We start from the raw sequence: 20,343 nt of genomic DNA, 5'->3' as shown, positions 1-20,343 counted from the left end.
CCTGGTAAACAGGAAATCATCAAATGGGAGCATTTCTATTGGGTCCAATGCTATTTAACATTTTTATTAATATCCTGAAAGAAAACAAAATCATCACTAAGTTTGCAGACGACACAAAAATTGGGGGAGTGGCAGGTTACTGAACGAGCAATCACTTGGTAAGGGGGCCACAAGCAAAAAGATGCATTTTCATATGTCTAACTGCATACGTACAAAATGGGGGACTTGACTTTGGGAAGCAGTGACTCTAAAATAGGGGAACTGTGAAGATAATTACACTAAAGGTTGTGAGGTGGTCAGAGACCACAAGGCCTACGAGACTCAGAGGCCATATAAGTACCTCAGACAGACAGATTCAAAATAAGCTTTTGATAAGGGAAACATACATTTTTAATCAAGATTTTAAAAAAACCTTTGATATTTGGCCTGACTTCAAAGGATGGGGGCGGGGTGGGGGGGCAATGGTTTTACGATCTCTTCCCCCTCCCCCATGCCAACTAGCATGTATTTTAACCCAGCAGGGAGCTGCAGGCTAATTACTGCTGACTCACTGAGGCAGGTGTAGCTCATTAGCTGCCACATGAGGGAGGCTTCCTCAGGGAGGAGCTAGAGCCTGGAACAGCCACGGCCTCAGGGTATGTCTACACTTACCGTGGATTGACATCGAGGCTGCGGCGATCAATGTACCGGGGGTCAATTTAGTGGGTCTAGTGAAGACCTGCTAAATCGACCTCAGATCTCTCTCCCATCTACTCCAGGTACCCCACCGGAACGAGAAGCATGAGGTAAGTCGACCGGAAAGTTTCTCCCGTCGACCCAGCGTGGTGCAGACACTGCAATAAGTCGACCTAAGCTACATCGACTCCCTCAATTAAGGAACTCTAAGAGCAGCCTAGCCCAGGGAGAAGGGTTCAGCTGGGATTCATGCAGCATTATTTTGGAATTACCTTTTTATTGGTAAGCCTTCCAACTCTGCAGTGATTGAGTGGTGTTAGTTTGGCCTGGGTGGGGACTTGGGCAGCTTACTGTGTTTAAAACTGAAAAGATACATCCAAGTTATTGAGGGATGAGCATTCATACTGGTGCAAGGGATTTATAGGATACACTTACTGATAAATGGACTAAACCTCCAATCATCGCTCACATAAACTTGCCCTGGAAGGCTCTCAAAATAGCAAATATATACAGTGCTAACCGATCAATCCTAAGAGTAAAAATCATTCCCTATGTAGAGGGTCTGCACAAGCGCCTGTGGACAGCTTAAGTGGGGCTGAAATGGTGTACAGGCCCTAGCTAGGGCCCTCCGCAGTTGCATGAATTTCACCCTATAGGTGCATGAGATTATTACAGAAGTAATTCTAAAATCTCAGAATAGAAACCAAGTGTGAAGAACTAATAATGACAAACAGGGTCAATTTTTATGTTACTTAATTTATTCTATTTTTGGCATTCTAGTCACTTTTAAGTTCCTCCTCTCACATTTTAATTATTTCAAGTGCATTTCAGTCTGAATTACTCTCCAAGGCTATTACTTCTTGAGAAACTAATTTGTTTTTTAATGATTTCTCCTTTTAAATGAAGTGATCTTTTCCCCCCTGACCATAAATTTAAAGCTTTGCCCTGTGAGTCCTGCATCTCTGGTGGAGGTAAGTAGGTGGGTCTGGGGAGGAAGAGTAGAGATCCAGGATGCTTTGGGAGGAACAGGCTGGTGAAGCAAAAGGGAGAAGGATTTGATTGGGATAGCAGGTACTGGGAAAGGGAAGGTCTCTGGGGCGCTAGTTCAGTAGAGAACTTAAGCGTGTGGATAAATTGCACTGAAGTCAGTGAGAATTAAGCTGACTTGGGGCCAGTATGAGCAGAAAAGGGAGTTAACTGTATATTAATATTTCAGGCACCTTCTAATAGATGTGTATTCAGTTTTGACAGGCTGCAAAGCTGAGTTTTTGGGCCTGCTTGACTCTCTAGAGTAAATGCAGCGTCTGTAAGAATGTGGGGGACTCTGGCAATGTTGCTTTTTGGTCTGTGCTTTTTAAATGAATGTACAAGTTTAATGGGAGCCAGCATTCTTGTGCAGACTTTGCTTCATGAACTGAGATATAAACCTCAGGCCACATTCAGCCCTGCCATAAGGGAGTTGAGTTTGCTTACACCAGGACTGAATTTGGCTCCTGAGGTCTTTGTGTAAATAAAAATGGAGGGTCTTCAAATAATTCATTTGGGCAGCCAAATAATATTTTATTTTTCCTCTTCTCTAGAGTGGTGACTAATACAATTCACCCTTAGGCCTTTTCTGAAGAGAAATGTCTGAAGCTCCTTTCCTCCTGTTGTTCTGCCTTCTCAGTACCCAGACATAGCACCATTCAAGGTGGTACCTCCCCCACATTAACCCTCTCCACAACACTTTCAATAACAATACTGGAAATTGGCACTGGATTGCAGGTAATTCAGCTCTATGCTGTCATGAGAGCATAATTAGTAATGTCATTTTCAGTTCTCTGTCAACATTACTTTAGTGCATACAAAACCGACAAACCAACCGTTCCCAGATGTTAATGGAATGCCAAGAGAGCAGCTGATACAGTCAGCAAGGTACACTTGAGGGAAGCACTTATTGCTTTCTCATTCAACATCCAAGACTTCAGGCAGTAGCAGGCTACAAATACCTCAGCCCAAGCTCCTTAAAGTGAATGGAATAATGCAATTGTTAATGCATGAAACTTCCACATCAATGTAATCAGTGGACCTGCTTTAAAAAAAAGAAGAAAAAAAAGATACAGGCTTACATAATTGTTCAGAATAAAATCTTCAGCCACAAATCACAATAGCACGTTCTGTGGAGAAAAGTGCTAAGGACTCAGCAGCCTTATTCTTCTCTCTCTCAAGAAGTCCCTCCTTTAGATCCCCAATTTGCTTCTGTTCCATGCTGCCTTGTGATGTTTTGCTTTGCAGAGCCACTTCTCATATTCTGGGGGGGAGGAGAGCCTACAAAACAATTGTTACCCCAATCAGCCTACCAAAAAAAAAAAAAACCCTTCCCCACTCCTGTCCAGTGTGATCACACCATATGAACAGGGCAGACCTCAGGAGTTGAGGTTATCTTCTGTTTTTAGCTCCAATTATTTCACTAGAGAATTTAAAGTAGCAGAACGTAACAGATATGTTATACTTACACTTATCAATATTCAAATTAGCCATTCAACCCCATTCCCCAGTGCAATAAGAGAATCATAGATATATTCGCAACCTAAAAGTTATGTCTTGCCATGATTATTTCCTCCTACCTCTCACCCATTCTAACCAACCACAGACCATTTTCTTTCATTCTCATTTCATTCTCTTTCACATTCATTCTATCCTTTCATGTCCATGGTATGTTATCTTTTTCCTTTTGTGTCTCTTCTTCTGTTCTCCATCCCCTTTACTCCCCTATTCACATCATCCTCTGCTCTCTTTGCATAGCATTACCTTTCTGGTCATCCCACTTCTCTTTCTCCCCCTCCCCCACCATAAACAATTACTATCACATCATCCTCATAAGATAGATAAGTATTATTTACATTTTCCATTTGAGGAAACTAAGACAGAAACGCTAAATCCATCATTTTTACAGCTGAGCCCCCAAAGTTAGACACCTAAATAATAGTGGCTTGATTTTAAGACCTGAGTACCCACAGCTCTGACTGAATTACAGATATTCAATGCCTCTTGAAATCAGGTTTTAGGTGCATAACTACAGACCTGATCTAAAACCCACTGAAGTCATTGGGAGTCTTTCCATTGACTCCAATGGACTTGGGATTAGTGTGGTCCCGTGTGAACATTTCAGCCGATGTCTAATGGATCACAGAGTCAGAACCAGAATTAAATCACCATTGTCCCTAGGCCTTACACGCTGCGCTGAATTCACTTAGTCCTGTACTTTAATGACAACACTATCCTGGACATAATTCCCATGTTATTTAAAAAATATATTGTTTCCTAAAGGTTACTATTAATTCTCTGTGTCCTTCATCTTGGTACTTTGTCCTACCTCACCCTGCATATTTGTGCCTTGGCAGGTCAAGGTGTGTGTTTTGCATGAAGCAAAGAGCTCAATTAAGGGTTGAAATCCTGGTCCCATCAGAATCAATGGGAGTTTTGCCATTGACTTGAGTGGAGCCAGGAATTCACTCTAGTTCTTGATTATCTTCACCAATCCACCTCTCAGTCCATGAGTAATATATTAGCATAGCAGCCTCAGATGGCAATATAACAAGCAGAAGAGTCAATCCTGTGAATACTAAAAGTAATTAATTACAACATAGAAATAGGGACACTTAAGAGCTAAGCATCTGGGTAGCATAACTGTCTCCCCAAACAAGGACACATTAACACTGCAAATTAAGGACCTGATCCTGAGTGATGCTGTGAACCATCTGTTGATATCCATAGGAATCGTGAAGGTCCAGCATTATTCAGGATCAAGTCCTGAGTCCATGTTCTGGTGGTCCTCTTTCCTTGCCACAACCTATCCTATCCACATTACTCCTGTTACTGGCAATCAGCCCATTGCATGCATCCTGCCCACGTCGACTCCTCCTGCTGGGGCTCGTTTCACAGAGCATGTGAAGTGTGGTGTCTCAATGAGTTTGGCAGAGAAAGCCAGAATTGGGGCAGGTAGTTGTGGGTATGCAAATGTTCACAGCCCAAGATAGAATTTGGCCCTAAGTCTTTTCTGGTGAGAGAAATTTCACTTAGGTTGATTACTTTTTCATTTCTTTATCTGGTTGTAGTCATGATAAATGAGAGTCACACAAAATCAGTGCATCAAAAACAGTCAAAGGCACACAAGGAAAAACAAACACACTCATCATACGTTAAACCAATAAAGATGATATGTAAAGCAATGTGATTTCAGAAGTAATTTACTACACCTCTACCCCGATATAACGCTGTCCTCGGGAGCCAAAAAATCTTACCGCATTATAGGAGAAACCGCATTATATTGAACTTGCTTTAATCCACCGGAGTGCGCAGCCCCCCCCCCCCCGAGCACTGCTTTACCGCGTTATATCCGAATTCATGTTATATCGGGTCGCGTTATATCGGGGTAGAGGTGTACCTTCAAATTTAAAATCTACTAAAAATTCATGAGCATCTATTAGAATTATTTCATGGACAAGCTAAGGAAACATGTTATGACTGATTTATTTTTCTCTCCCCATTTTGATAGCTAACTGTGCAACCTACTTAGAGCAAATACTACAGATCTTCTTGCAACGAGAGAAGACCTTCTCTATTTGTCAGTCTACAATTCCTTTTGAACAGAGAATTGTTTATCCAGGGGACAATAACATTGCCAGAAAGGTGATGCAGTTTGTGTGCACTCGTTGGAAAGTAATTGTATTTTCAGAATTTCCCAGGATTTACAGTTCCAACCTACAGAATAGAACCAGAGGCACATTCTCTCTGGTTCGGGTGGCTAGCATGTCATAGCAAATAGCACGCAGCAAGGAACTGCATGCCCTGATGATGAGTCACTGGTGTTCTGCAGCTTGCGGGGTTGCAAAGCTGTATAGCTAAAAATGAATAGTCATCATTTTTCTCATGCCACAAAGCCTTCTTGGTGGGGGTAGGGAGTGATGGAGTGAGTCAGTGATGTCAGATTTTATTACTGGATAATTTAAATGCTGTGTTAAAGTCACACTGGCTTTTTGTCTTTGAATTACTGAAAGCTCTGCTGCATGATCAAAACACTTCTTTTTAAAACACGTATTCTATGTGTTTGTTGTTTCTGGAAGGATTTATTATGAATAATAGACATAATGTAATTAGCAGAAAGCGCTTCTCAGAAATACTCTTCTATCTGCAGAGTTTGCAATGAAATGGGTGTGAATGTGCGCAGTTTATAACAGAACAGGCATTTATAAAGTAAAGCTACTGCCACAGGATATTTCTCAGCGGAACAGCATGGAAGGAAGGGGAGAGGGTATCAAGCAACATGGGGAGTCAGTCCCAAGATCATAGAGTAAACATACACTCCTCAGGAGTCCTAGCAGGTTATAACCTGGTGGTTACAGCACAGGGCGGGGAGCCCAGACTTCTGACTTTTGTTCCTGGTTCTGACAATGAATGACCCATTCTCTGGCTTTGCTGAATTATGGTAGGGCCAAACTCATCTTCTACTCAATCTCAGTAAGGATGGTAGAATCAGATCCTTAATTTTGCCCTGTCTACAGTGTATGCATCTGTAAAATTGGAAGGATAACAGACACACAGGTCCCATGTATAGTACATGAGCCACTGTGCTTAAACTCTGTTCAAAGCCTGTATGCTAACTCTAAAGTGCGTACACCAGATCCTTCCACACTCACTCTAGCTAGAATATTACTACAGAAGTAATTTCACTGATCTCAACAGGAATACTGTTGACGTATGTCTATACTGCAGACTCCTATTGGCGGTGTGTAGAGTACATACACTATATGCCCCTCCCCTAGAACAGGTATAAATAGCAATGTAGATGGTGAGGCACTGCTTAGGTGACTAGAGTAAGGACACACCTGAACCCTGTGGGTATGTATCCAAATATGTACCCTACTTATTTGTGCCTCCCACATCTACTCTGTTATTTTTTAGCAGTGTAGCATCCCACTGCCTCCCTGCTGCTGAAGCCTTTCCCCGCAGCAGAAAAAGATTCTGGAAGTGAGGAAAGACTCTGGCAGAGGGGGAAAGGCTCTGGCAGCTCCCTCCTGTGGAGCCTTTCCCCGCTGCCTCCCCACCTCCACCAGAGTCTTTCACTGGCATGTGTATCTACACACCACAGTGTGGATGCATGCAACCTGCTTTCCTATGGTATATGAACTACACAGACGCGACATACCACTGTCAGTGGTGTGCAGTATAGACATAGCCTTGGGGTGAGGCATTACTCAGGAAGTTTAAGGGTGGCAAAGTCAGGCTCTTCATTAAAGTAATATTCCAAGCCCACTCTCTAACCCATGATTAGACCCAGGCTACACTCGGACAAGCTATCCTCCATTGGTTACATCTGAGTTTTAAATCATAACTAAACACATGTTTGGAAGTAAGCCGCAAAACCATTGTAGAGTGGACATTATCCACCCCCACAGTGGAGTTGGGATGCAGGCTTAATTAAGTTCAGGTTTGTGAAGCCCTTTGAGATTTTGAGATAAAAATTGCTACATACATGCAAATTATTATTATGCTATAAATCTCATCTCCCTTTTAGGGCTCGAGGAAATGGTTACAATCATGAAAGAGTTGAGCAGACCCCCGGTACTCAACACTCTCTAAGTAATTACAGCATCTCATAGTAAGTTAGTGCAAAAATCAAAAGTAACAACACATCTCAAAGTGCCTAGTATCAAAGTGAAATGGCAATAGCCCAAGATTTGGTGGTGATGGGGGACTTCAACTATCCAGATATATGTTGGGAAAATAACACAGCAGGGCACAGACTATCCAACAAATTCTTGGACTGCATTGCAGACAACTTTTTATTTCAGAAAGTTGAAAAAGCTACTAGGGGGGAAGCTGTTCTAGACTTGATTTTAACAAATAGGGAGGAACTCGTTGAGAATTTGAAAGTAGAAGGCAGCTTGGGTGAAAGTGATCATGAAATCATAGAGTTTGCAATTCTAAGGAAGGGTAGAAGGGAGAACAGCAAAATAGAGACAATGGATTTCAGGAAGGCGGATTTTGGTAAGCTCAGAGAGCTGATAGGTAAGGTCCCATGGGAATCAAGACTGAGGGGAAAAACAACTGAGGAGAGTTGGCAGTTTTTCAAAGGGACACTATTAAGGGCCCAAAAGCAAGCTATTCCGCTGGTTAGGAAAGATAGAAAATGTGGCAAAAGACCACCTTGGCTTAACCACGAGATCTTGAATGATCTAAAAAATAAAAAGGAGTCATATAAAAAATGGAAACTAGGACAGATTACAAAGGATGAATATAGGCAAACAACACAGGAATGCAGGGGCAAGCTTAGAAAGGCAAAGGCACAAAATGAGCTCAAACTAGCTACGGGAATAAAGGGAAACAAGAAGACTTTTTATCAATACATTAGAAGCAAGAGGAAGACCAAAGACAGGGTAGGCCCACTGCTTAGTGAAGAGGGAGAAACAGTAACAGGAAACTTGGAAATGGCAGAGATGCTTAATGACTTCTTTGTTTCGGTCTTCACCGAGAAGTCTGAAGGAATGCCTAACATAGTGAATGCTAATGGGAAAGGGGTAGGTTTAGCAGATAAAATAAAAAAAGAACAAGTTAAAAATCACTTAGAAAAGTTAGATGCCTGCAAGTCACCAGGGCCTGATGAAATGCATCCTAGAATACTCAAGGAGCTAATAGAGGAGGTATCTGAGCCTCTAGCTATTATCTTTGGAAAATCATGGGAGACGGGAGAGATTCCAGAAGACCGGAAAAGGGCAAATATAGTGCCCATCTATAAAAAGGGAAATAAAAACAACCCAGGAAACTACAGACCAGTCAGTTTAACTTCTGTGCCAGGGAAGATAATGGAGCAAGTAATTAAGGAAATCATCTGCAAACACTTGGAAGGTGGTAAGGTGATAGGGAACAGCCAGCATGGATTTGTAAAGAACAAATCATGTCAAACCAATCTGATAGCTTTCTTCGATAGGATAATGAGTCTTGTGGATAAGGGGGAAGCTGTGGATGTGGTATACCTAGACTTTAGTAAGGCATTTGATACGGTCTCGCATGATATTCTTATCGATAAACTAGGCAAATACAATTTAGATGGGGCTACTATAAGGTGGGTGCATAACTGGCTGGATAACCGTACTCAGAGAGTTGTTATTAATGGTTCCCAATCCTGCTGGAAAGGCATAACGAGTGGGGTTCCGCAGGGGTCTGTTTTGGGACCGGCTCTGTTCAATATCTTCATTAACGACTTAGATATTGGCATAGAAAGTACGCTTATTAAGTTTGCGGATGATACCAAACTGGGAGGGATTGCAACTGCTTTGGAGGACAGGGTCATAATTCAAAATGATCTGGACAAATTGGAGAAATGGTCTGAGTTAAACAGGATGAAGTTTAACAAAGACAAATGCAAAGTGCTCCACTTAGGAAGAAAAAATCAGTTTCACACATACAGAATGGGAAGAGACTGTCTAGGAAGGAGTACGGCAGAAAGGGATCTAGGGGTTATAGTGGACCACAAGCTAAATATGAGTCAACAGTGTGATGCTGTTGCAAAAAAAGCAAACATGATTCTGGGATGTATTAACAGGTGTGTTGTGAGCAAGACATGAGAAGTCATTCTTCTGCTCTACTCTGCTCTGGTTAGGCCTCAGCTGGAGTATTGTGTCCAGTTCTGGGCACCGCATTTCAAGAAAGATGTGGAGAAATTGGAAAGGGTCCAGAGAAGAGCAACAAGAATGATTAAAGGTCTTGAGAACATGACCTATGAAGGAAGGCTGAAAGAATTGGGTTTGTTTAGTTTGGAAAAGAGAAGACTGAGAGGGGACATGATAGCAGTTTTCAGGTATCTAAAAGGGTGTCATAAGGAGGAGGGAGAAAACTTGTTCACCTTAGCCTCTAAGGATAGAACAAGAAGCAATGGGCTTAAACTGCAGCAAGGGAGGTCTAGGTTGGACATTAGGAAAACGTTCCTAACTGTCAGGGTGGTTAAACACTGGAATAAATTGCCTAGGGAGGTTGTGGAATCTCCATCTCTGGAGATATTTAAGAGTAGGTTAGATAAATGTCTATCAGGGATGGTCTAGACAGTATTTGGTCCTGCCATGAGGGCAGGGGACTGGACTCGATGACCTCTCGAGGTCCCTTCCAGTCCTAGAATCTATGAATCTATGAATCTCTTAGCAAGGAAAACAAATAAAGAGCAACAACTGCTCCCCTCAAAGTATGTCAAATTCAGAAACACTCGGAGCAGCCACTGTATTACGTGTCCTCTGCGTCTAAGCAAACAGAAAATGACTCTATTAATGGTCTGTGATATAACAGCCCTCAGGGTTGCTACCACAATTGTAATCAGTGAGGCAGAGTAAGATCCTAACCCTCTCTTGCTCCTCCAAGTGACAAGTCTAGGGCGTTCTAATGCGTGTCAAATAGTGCCAATAAAATATTTTAAAACGATCTAAACTCTCCTAAAATACTTTGTATAATTTTATTTTACCATGGCACAAAGCATCGTGGGGGATAAAGGTTTTATTGGCGCTCATTTGAGGTACCTGCATCGCTTGCTCATGGCTTTGTTAGTCGTTAGCAATGCACATAAGTGGCAGCCTCAGTTCAGCAAGGCACTTGAGTTTGTGTCTCACTTTGGACCCTAGTGAGATGCCTCACATGCTTAATGTTAGATGTGTGCTTAAATGCCTTGCTGAGGTTAGTCCTGGGCAGCCCCTCATGTTCACAAGCACTAAACTCACCCACACATTTAAAGAGCATTTTTGACACCCCACTAAGTGCAGTTCCACCAGAGGGGGAAGCCAAATGCATAATTATGGTAGTGGATGGAAGGCCATTCTGCATCATATTGGAAGAGAGTTTCTAATCAGCCGAGATCTTAAGTCAAAAACTTTATTAGATCATCACTATAGCAAGTGTCCGCTCAGTTTCTGTGATAATGCCAGGATTATCACTGAATCAGTGATTCATAAATCCTCTTTGGGTGACACCGTAGGCTCATATGCTATATTTAGTGAGGTTAACACCAGGAAAAACCCTTATCCATTAATTCAGTGTGAAAGGAAGCCTTACTGTTGCAGCAAGCCATTTCTCTATCCCACGTTGGCTTCATGTTATGTACTTTAGTGCCATCCAGTGTTAGACACGAAGTCATTTAGCTCAGACAGAAACCTGGCTGTTTAATGATTAGGTTCCTGATTTGCCTTGCCATTTAATTTATATGTTTTGCCTAACCTCTGGCTATCCAATTATTTTTTATAAATCAAAATAAATTATTGCACTTTCTGATCTTGTATTGTAAGCCTTCTTAGTGACAAGTGTGAAATTTAAATTGTCATAAAAAATAGGCAGAAAGAGGCTAAGAATGATCTAGGAAATTCTGTAACGAAATAAGGAACCATTTGACTCAAAGATAATTCATTGATTCCTGCCCAGATGAGTAGCAGGTGTGGTGGCCTATGTGAAGTGAGTTAGTGTTCTCAGTTCCTTTCCTGGTGGACAAGTAACCAGCTTGCCAAAAGTAGCACCACAGTTAGAAATAATTAGCACCCACAGATTTAAGGGTCTGATCCTGTAAACATTTAGATATTGTCTACACGGCAAGTTACTGCACAGGTGTAAATCACAGCCACGCAGCAAAGTCCCATGTGGACACTGCAGTGAAAGTGAAAATGCAGTGAAAGTCTCAGGGCACGGTTTCGCATACTATGCTTTAAGTGGTAGTATGCTAAGCTACAATCTGGGACTGTCAGTGCACTGTAGTAATGTCCATGTGGGACATTACTGAGTGGCAAGCTGATCCACTCGTAGATTTGCATCCTGGCTTCCCACACAATAACTTGCCATATAGACAAGCCCTTTAGTCAGTCCTAGCCAGGCAAGTAATCCCAATGAAGCACTCCTGTGGGTAAGAACTACTCTAAGACATTTGCCCTTCCCTATTTTTTATTAAAATTACATTGATTGATTGACTTAAGATCCTGCCATTTATTACAACATAAATGACATTTCATTTTATTGCCCTTCAGGGATAGCCACTATCAGACTTAATACCGAATGCATACATATATTATTTTTAATGAGCTACGGTAGTTTAGAGATTCATATTTTATTGGGTTTTTACAAAGTATGTGTCGCTTCTAAAATTAACTATTAAAAAAACCCAGTGGAACCATTAAAAATGTGTACATGCCTTAACTGAGAAACCACATCATCTTATCTGTGTAACCCCTGTTCTCCCCTGCCTTTTGTACCTTTAGTTTATCCTCATGTGTCACATCTGAACATTGATTGTAGGCTCTATGGGGCCAGATCTTAGGGCAGGTCTACACTACCGCTTAAGTATATCTAACTTGCATTGCTCAGGTATGAGAGACAAGACACCCCTTCCCTCCCCCAAGCGACACAAGTTACAGTGATCTAAGCTCTGTCCACACCGGTGCTATGTAAGCAGGAGACGTTCTGATGCTGACATAGCTTCCGCCTCTCGCAGAGGCTGAGTAATTATACTGTCAGGAGAGCACTCTCCTGTTGGCATAGAGTGTCTTCACCCGATGTACTACAGGGGTGCAGGTGTGCCAATGTAGCACTTCTAATGTAGACCTGTCCGTACGTGTTACTGTCAAGGGCCTAGCCAACTTTTGGGTGCTCAAAATAATGAGCAACATAAGCAATAGTAATAAGGAAATTTCTACCTTGAATCAGTTACTTTAGGACTGGTTGTTTGGAGAACTTAACACCTCCTAAAACCCATAGAGTCCCCATGTATGTAACAAGTTGCCAGTGCAAACAGTACTTCCATTCTGAGATGATTCTATTTCATTGGAAACTAAAACTTTTATGGGCAATTTTTCAAAGATTGGTGCTTCATTAGCAGCTGCAAAATACCTGCATGCCATAAATTATACTTAGCGCAATTAACTAATGAATCCTCCCAGCACTCCTGTGAGGTCAGTGATACAATCCCAATTTTGTGTGCAAGAAGGAACAGAGAGGTTAAGGTCAAAGATTTTGCATAAGTTGTTGGGTGTTCATCTTCACCCCTGAAGGGCCTGATTTTCAGAGGTGATGACCACCCACAGCTCCCACTGACTCTGTTACTAAAATGCAAGGTCATACACCTAGGAACAGAATGTAGGCCTGATATAGCTGCGTCCTGAATTTAGAGAAAATGAGCCACTTGCATATGTTGGGGCATTCTTTTGACTTTAGAAATTATTATAGTAGATAAATATTTCTTATATTGTTTGAGACATACCCTAGATAGTAGATTTCTTTAAATTACTTTATTCACTTGCAGCTGTTTTCAGTTTGTCTCTTAAGGTTCTTATATTGATGCACATCTCTGGTATCTGGGCCCTTCCTCTCTTGAGTGTATGCGGGGAGGTTCAGCACACCCTCTTCTTTCCACTTCACTGGCTGGTTAAATGTGGATTCATCAGGAGGGAAAATTGGAAGTGGGCGGGAACTGGTGGGTTTATGGACAAGCACCAGCACCAGATAGAGTATGCAGAATGGTCCAAGATGGGCATCCCCCATCTTTATAGATTCTAAAGCCAGAAGGAACCATAGTGATCGTCGTGTCTCATCTCCTGTATAATACAGGCCAGAGAACTTCACCAAAATGATTCCTGTCTGAACCAGAGCATATTTTTTAAAAATATTCCATCTTAATTTTAAAATGGCCAGTGATGGAGAATCCACCATAACCTTTGGTAAATTGATCCAATGGCTAATTACCCTCACTGTTCAAAATATACCTCTAATTTCCTGTCTGAATTTGTCTAGCTTCAACTTCCAGCCATTGGATCATGTTATACCTATGTCTGCAACATTGAAGAGCCCATCCTTAAATATTTGTTCCCCGTGTAGGTACTTCTAGACTGTGATCTCAAGTCACCCCTTAGCCTTCTCTTTGTTGTGCTAAATAGATTGAGCTACTTGAGTCTGTCATTATAAGGCATGTTTTCTGCCTCCTTTCTTTTACAAGAAGATATGTCATCTGCTTGCTCCCTTCTCTAGAGAGGGAAAGAGCAAAGGGCCTGCTCTCTACAGCTGCCCATCCTCCCAAGGGAAAAGGAAACCCTGCTGCTAGGTTTTCCACCCTTAACCAGAGTTTGCCCAGTTTTCTCCCTCTCCCCCGGCATGACATAGTGAATATGCACATGCAGCTGGGGTGAAGAAAGTGGTTGGGAGTAAAAGAGTTGTTTCCTTACACAACCCCATACTATGTGTCTACACATACATACACAGACTTGTTTGAGTGGCTACAGGCATGTTTGGAGACAAACTCCTTTTGCATTCATTTATTCCCTTGTGCACATTTATCTTCACCCGACCATATCTCATCACCCGACCATATCTCAGCATGCAAGATGATGTAGTGTCACTATGGCACATGACACCAACAACTATGGTGACATATAACCACCAGAACTAGTGAGTTCTCCTTCCCCTCTCTGATCTGTTTTAAACACTGCTCACTACATCCCTGTGTATGAGATGGGTAAGTGTTAACCCCTTTTTACAAATGGAACAGAAAGTATAAGCGACTTACCCAAGGCTTCATGATGAGTTAATGACATAGCCAGGATTAGAACTCAGGACTTTCCGATTCCCAATGCTGTCCCTATTCCTGCAGGCAACAATAAGGCTTATCAGAGTCTTTCCCATACCTGGGCCTAATTTTGAGTTTGTGACTAAACCAGATGTCAGGTGAGTGTTGCCTACCCTGTAATTTTGTAGCAGGCATTTTAATTACAATAACAACCCTGTGCATTTAAATAGAGCTTTTTCATCTGTAGATCTCAAAACACATAAAGGTGGGGTCGTGGGGAAGAATTGGCATCTCTATTTTATATAGGGGGGTGTCATAACTATGAAGGGAAGGGTAACAGCTCTCTGTGTACAGAGACTCCAAATCCTTTTACCTGTAAAGGGTTAAGAAGCTCGGGTAACCTGGCTGACACCTGACCCAAGGACCAATAAGGAGACAAGATACTTTCAAATCTTGGGGGGGGAAAGGTTTGTGTGTGTGCTCTTTGTTTTAAGGAGTGGTTCGCTCTTGGGACTGAGAGGGACCAGACATCAATCCAGGTTCTCCCCATCTTTCTAAACAAGTCTCTCCTATTTCAAACTAGTAAGTAAAAAGACAGCAAGGCGTCTTAGATTTACTTTGTTTTCTCAACTTGTAAATGTACCTTTTTACCAGAGTGTGTATCTTTGTTTGCTGTACTTTGAACCTAAGACAGAGGGGGGTCCTCTGAGCTCTTTAAGTTTGATTACCCTGTAAAGTATTTTCCATACTGATTTTACAGAGATGATTTTTACCTTTTTCTTTAATTAAAAGCCTTCTTTTTTAAAGACCAGATTGATTTCTCCTTGTTTTAAGATCCAAGGGGGTTTGGATCTGTATTCACCAGGAGTTGGTGAAAGGAGGGTGGGAGGAAGGAGGGGGAATGGTTAATTTCTCCTTGTTTTAAGATCCAAGGGGGTTTGGATCTGTGTTCACCAGGGAATTGGTGAAAGGTTTCTCAAGGCTTCCCAGGGAGGGAATTCTTGTGATGGTGGCAGCGGACCAAAGCTAAGCTGGTAGATAAGCTTAGAAGTTTTCATGCAGGCCCCTACATTTGAACCCTAAAGTTCAAAGTGGGGATCCAGCCTTGACAGGGGGAGACTGAGGAACAGAGGTCAAGTGACTTATCCATGGTCAATGAGGAAGCCAGTGGAAGAAAGGTGAGAACAAAACTCTGACTTCCTGACTCCCAGTCCCTGAGCTCTATTCGATTGCACTGAGTGCAGAGCTTTATAACTAATGCAATGACTCTTCCTCCAAAACAGGGTCTTTTGAGAAGATTGTTTAAAAGGATATAGAGAGTGAGATACTGCTCGCTAATAAATTGTATCATTTATAAATTTTGAAATATTTTAGATTTTCCCCTAAACTTCTCTTTGTTTTTGACATTCCCATTTCCAGTACAGATCCTGTAAGCCCTTGCTCATGCATGTAGTACTTATATGAGCTGTCCCCCCTGACGTCAACAGGATTATTCATATAAATGAGTAAGGGAGTGTGGATCAGGTTCCTAGTAAGGGACATGCATTGTGTATTATCTGATGTAGAATTTTCAGTACAGATAGGCCTACATTTGCAATGAGGCATTGACATTTTGCAACACTGATGTCTCGGATTGGTTCCCAGGTAAACCAGGGTTTGTGTGTGTTAGATAGATGGTACTATACAACTTAGCATGAGAAGTGTTGTTGCCAGAAGCTCTGATTTAAATCTTGATATTTTTTTAGTACGTAATAGTGATGTTTTAAAGGGTTAAAAGATCTGCACAACTTTTAAATCTTTTTTTAAAAATGATCTTCTGGGCTTACCTGTGAAATATCTGAACAAACTAGCACATGCTTTTGGGACAACGTGTTGTGTCTGGTAACTACTGATTTATTTAATGTCATGAGTTACTAGCAGCTCACCAGGACCAACAGCAATAGCAGTATGAATGACAGGTGTTCCTGAAAATGAATTCAGAAACAGAGAGGAGAGAGTTTATAACAGTTTCCAAAAGCAAAACATTCTGGCAAGTCTGCATGCCCAACAGCACATTACAATCATCCTCTCTGGGAAGCTAACATTTTCTATTAAAGCCTGCCATCTAGAGGCACACGAGGCATTACCATTTTGGATTACCAATGTACAAAGTCACTATCCAGAATTAATAGACAAAAATAAACAAATATATTTTCAGATTTTCATAGGGGCACAGTCAAGTTAAAAAAACAATATCACCTTTAAAAATTATTATTATTATTTACTTAGCCTTGTTAGCATCACCTTAGAAGCATTACACTGAAATCCACTTCCAAATAAAAATGGTATTTCACCAAATTTGTTTGCATATTTTTATGCTAAGTTTCATGCCAACCCATGCAAATTGTTTAGCCCATTTAATGTGTATAGATTGGAATAGTTCTTGAGCACATGTATCAGCTTACTTATGTCATAATGCAATGGGCTGCATTTAGAATGCTGTATACTCTTTGCCAATATAAAGCTTTGTCTGAACTAGGAAAATAAGCTTCATTTGACAGTGGGTGTGAAAGATGTTTCCCACAAAGTAGTGTTGAAAATGCTTGCCTCACTGGTGTGAACAAGGTCAATGGATTTCCATTGTCGCAAAGTATACTAGATGTCTAGCATGCTTTGCTCCACTTAAAGTAAAGAGGCATGCAGCTTCCCCTTCCCCATCTAAAAACAAAGGGAGAAACCATTTTCCCTTTCCTCAGTGGGGAAAACGCTTCAAAGCCACTGTGCTTTTTGGCTGGTGAGTCTAGGGCTGACTGGGCACGGGAGTTTGAAGTGGGGGAAGAAGAGGAGCTGCTACTAGGTTAGTTAAAAAGGAAATAGAATTCCACTTTTGTGAAAGAAGCAAAAATTTGTCTCGTTCAAATTTTTCAATGACATTTCTCTTTCATTTTTTGATGAAAATATCTAAAATTAGGCTAAATTAAAATTTTTGATTCACATTGAAATGTTTTGATTTGATTACCCTCTCCAATTTCTTTTCCTTTTTATTTTTTCCATTGGAAAAGGGGAGAAAAGTAAAAATAAACAAACAAATAAATAAATAAATACAAAGGTGACAAAATGAAAGAAAAAACTCAAGCCTAAAAAAAAAAAAACTTAAATTTTTTTCATTTCAAAATTTTGTCAAGAAAGTGGAATATTGTTGCTGAAATTATTGTTTTGGTCAATAAGCTATTTTTCATCAAAGTAACCTTGACAAAAAAATCTTTGACTAGCTCTGCTGGGGGAGTGTATGGGGCTGTTAGTCTTTCCTACCAGTAGGTGGAGCAGCAGTGGCACCTAATGCTAGAGGAAGAGGTTTTCCAGCTGGGAGCCCCCTATGCCAAAAAGAATATCTGTCACCCTATTGGTTCCCCTCCCATCCAAGGGGAAAGACAGATAAATAATGCATAAAATACACAGAGTTTGCATGAAATCTCTCCATTGAAATGTCTTAAAATCAGATGTTTCAAAGTGTGCCAGGGAAGAAACTATAGCCTCACCCGTTTTATCTGTCTTGACATCAATAGAGATTCCCTATCCTGGCCCAGTCTATTTGGTGGCATTTATAGGAATGGTGTGGAAACGTTACACAACTGCACACACAGTGTTGTGGACCTGAACTGCTTTCAGATACATTCTTCTCTTGACCCTCTTGTGAGTCAGATACCACGACGGGTGCAGTATCGAGGGATAGAGGGAGTCTCCAGACTCTTCTCCTTGCTGCAGACCAGCACCCAAAGATGATGCAGCAAGCAGCATCTCATTGACACATAATATTGAGACCTATGATGAGAGCTGCCCTCCTATTTTGATCTGCTTTAACAACTAGTGCTTTCATATAAATCATAGAAACGTAGGACTGGGAGGGACCTCGATAGGTCATCTAGTCCAGTCCACTGCACTGAGGCAGGACTAAGTATTTGTTACAATGATAACAGTGGGACAACCCTTTAAAATACTACAGGAGAGAGACAACCATGGATAAATGTGACTGTTTTTGAGTGTAAAGATAAAATGGAATTGTACCTGATACATGTTTACAGCTGCAGTGTATGGGATTGTGAGGTGTGATGCTAAATATGTACCTGGATAGTTAATTATGACCCTTAATTCCTATTCTAAAAGGTCTGCAAGGTTTCTTATTTTTTACTCTAATCCTTTCAACTCACACTACATTTTCACTCTCCTTCCTGTAACTCCCCCAGCCATCAACCCCTTTTCTTCTCTCCCAATCTCTGACCCACTTGCCCAGTCCTTCCATTCTACAGTTCCATTGCCAACAATCCAACAGAAATCACCCTCCTTCCCCAACCTTTTCTCCTGCCACATCTATAACAGCCACCCTGGAAAGTGCAAAAATCCCCTCCCCTCAAAACCAAAATTCCTCAGGAAAAAAAATTCTCTCCAAAACAAACATTCCCAATGGAACATGCCGGCCCAGCAAAATCCCTTCTCCTGTTTCCACACCCCTGAATTTATATATCTGCCTTCCTGGCTTGGTACAAGCACTGAAAGTCTTTCCTAGTCCGTCCTCCCCCTCCCCACCCCCATGCAGTCATTAAGCACACCACTTGCAGTGAGGGCCCCGCTGACCCCTGACCAGAGCTAGGGAAGAGGCTATGGGACCAGAGGTCAATGAGATGTATTCATAGCTAAGGGAGAGGAAGCATAGGGGCTGATTGACACTTTCAGCTGTTGCACCTGCCCTGTCCTCTCTAAGTGTGTTTTGTGCACTGGGGGCTAACTGTTTTGGTACATGGTATGGTGCTCCAGTATCATAGAATCATAATCAGTAATCCCTATGGATGCCCTATGCCGTTACCTTTTGGACTCCTGTGCCCCATCCTGATATCGTTAGGGTTGGAAGCTGGTTTGTAAGATGAAGGACAGACCCAGGACCCAAAGGAAAATAACAAATCAAATAGAGAGGCATAACTTCACCTTTCCCTCGGAGTAAAATAAGTGATCTGAAGTCCTTCAAGTAGAAATGGTCCCTTCTCAAAACTCTTTGCTGGATTTTCATGAAGGTGCTGCCAAGGTTCTCTCTTCATTTGCGTGGCTCTGTTCTGGAAATCCTTAGATACCAGGGTTATTTGTTGCCTACTTTACCAACCTGGACTCCGGTGCAGCTGACCTTTGCTTGTTTGCCTTCTGAATTCCAAGCTCTCTGCTCTGCCAGTCCTGCAGGTTTACTGGTGACATGTGAGTTGTTACTTAAAGGGAAAACAATACCCAAAAGAAACCATGATGGAAAATTCTGAAACAAAAGAAGAAGAGGCTAAAGGGAAGGAGTGGAGCACACATTGGGCCATGTTCTGCAGGCCATACTTGGGCAACTCTTCCAATTGAAGTCAATGGGAATTTTGAACGAGCAGAGATTTTAGCATTTGGACTATTCATTTTAATACTATTTACAAGAGCAATTGGAGAGAGAATCCCACCCCTTAGGGTCCTGTAATAGTGATTTCAGGAGAGGGACATAATTTAGCTTGTAAATAATTTCAATGTCTCTAGAGACCAGAATGCCCAGGCACTACAGCTGCTAATGAAAAGCAGTTTCCAGAAGATATTGTGCCTTTAGCACAGTTATTTCCTATTCTCAGTATCATAAAAAACAGTGGTATCTCAAGGACCACTTGTGCTCTAGGGGTTGCATATGGGTCTCTCACTCCAACGTGGAAAAGGGACTCCGTTGCTTTCACAGCACCATCCCCATTAACCCCAGACAGAACTCTCTGCTGATGTAGGGATCTATGAGAGTGGGGAGCGAGCACTGGGCAGCCTGGGGTATGAGCAAGTGGGATGGAGCTGTGAGGAGGGATAGGTGTATTTTCCTCCAACTAGCAAACACTGAAGATCAGGAAGGAACATTAATCGAGCCAGGAGCTGTATTGACTTTCCTCAGGAGCCTTCACTGTGATGGGCAAGCTGCCTTAAAGAAGACCTTGAATCTCTGCATGGATTGGCTATGGTGCTCAAGGGATCTTCAGAGGTGATGCAAGGTTTCATATATGGAAGAGGTGGTGGGAGGATGAGACTAAGCATCACAGAGTTCCCTTGCTTCTATGAAGTTATTTCCATATAAGGGCAAG

The sequence above is a fragment of the Terrapene carolina genome, unplaced genomic scaffold (assembly GCF_002925995.2).
Source record: "Terrapene carolina triunguis isolate 2854851 unplaced genomic scaffold, T_m_triunguis-2.0 Scaffold113, whole genome shotgun sequence".
Classification (NCBI taxonomy): Eukaryota; Metazoa; Chordata; order Testudines; family Emydidae; genus Terrapene; species Terrapene triunguis.
The sequence above is the reverse complement of the archived record's forward strand: the minus strand, read 5'-3'. Positions refer to the sequence as shown.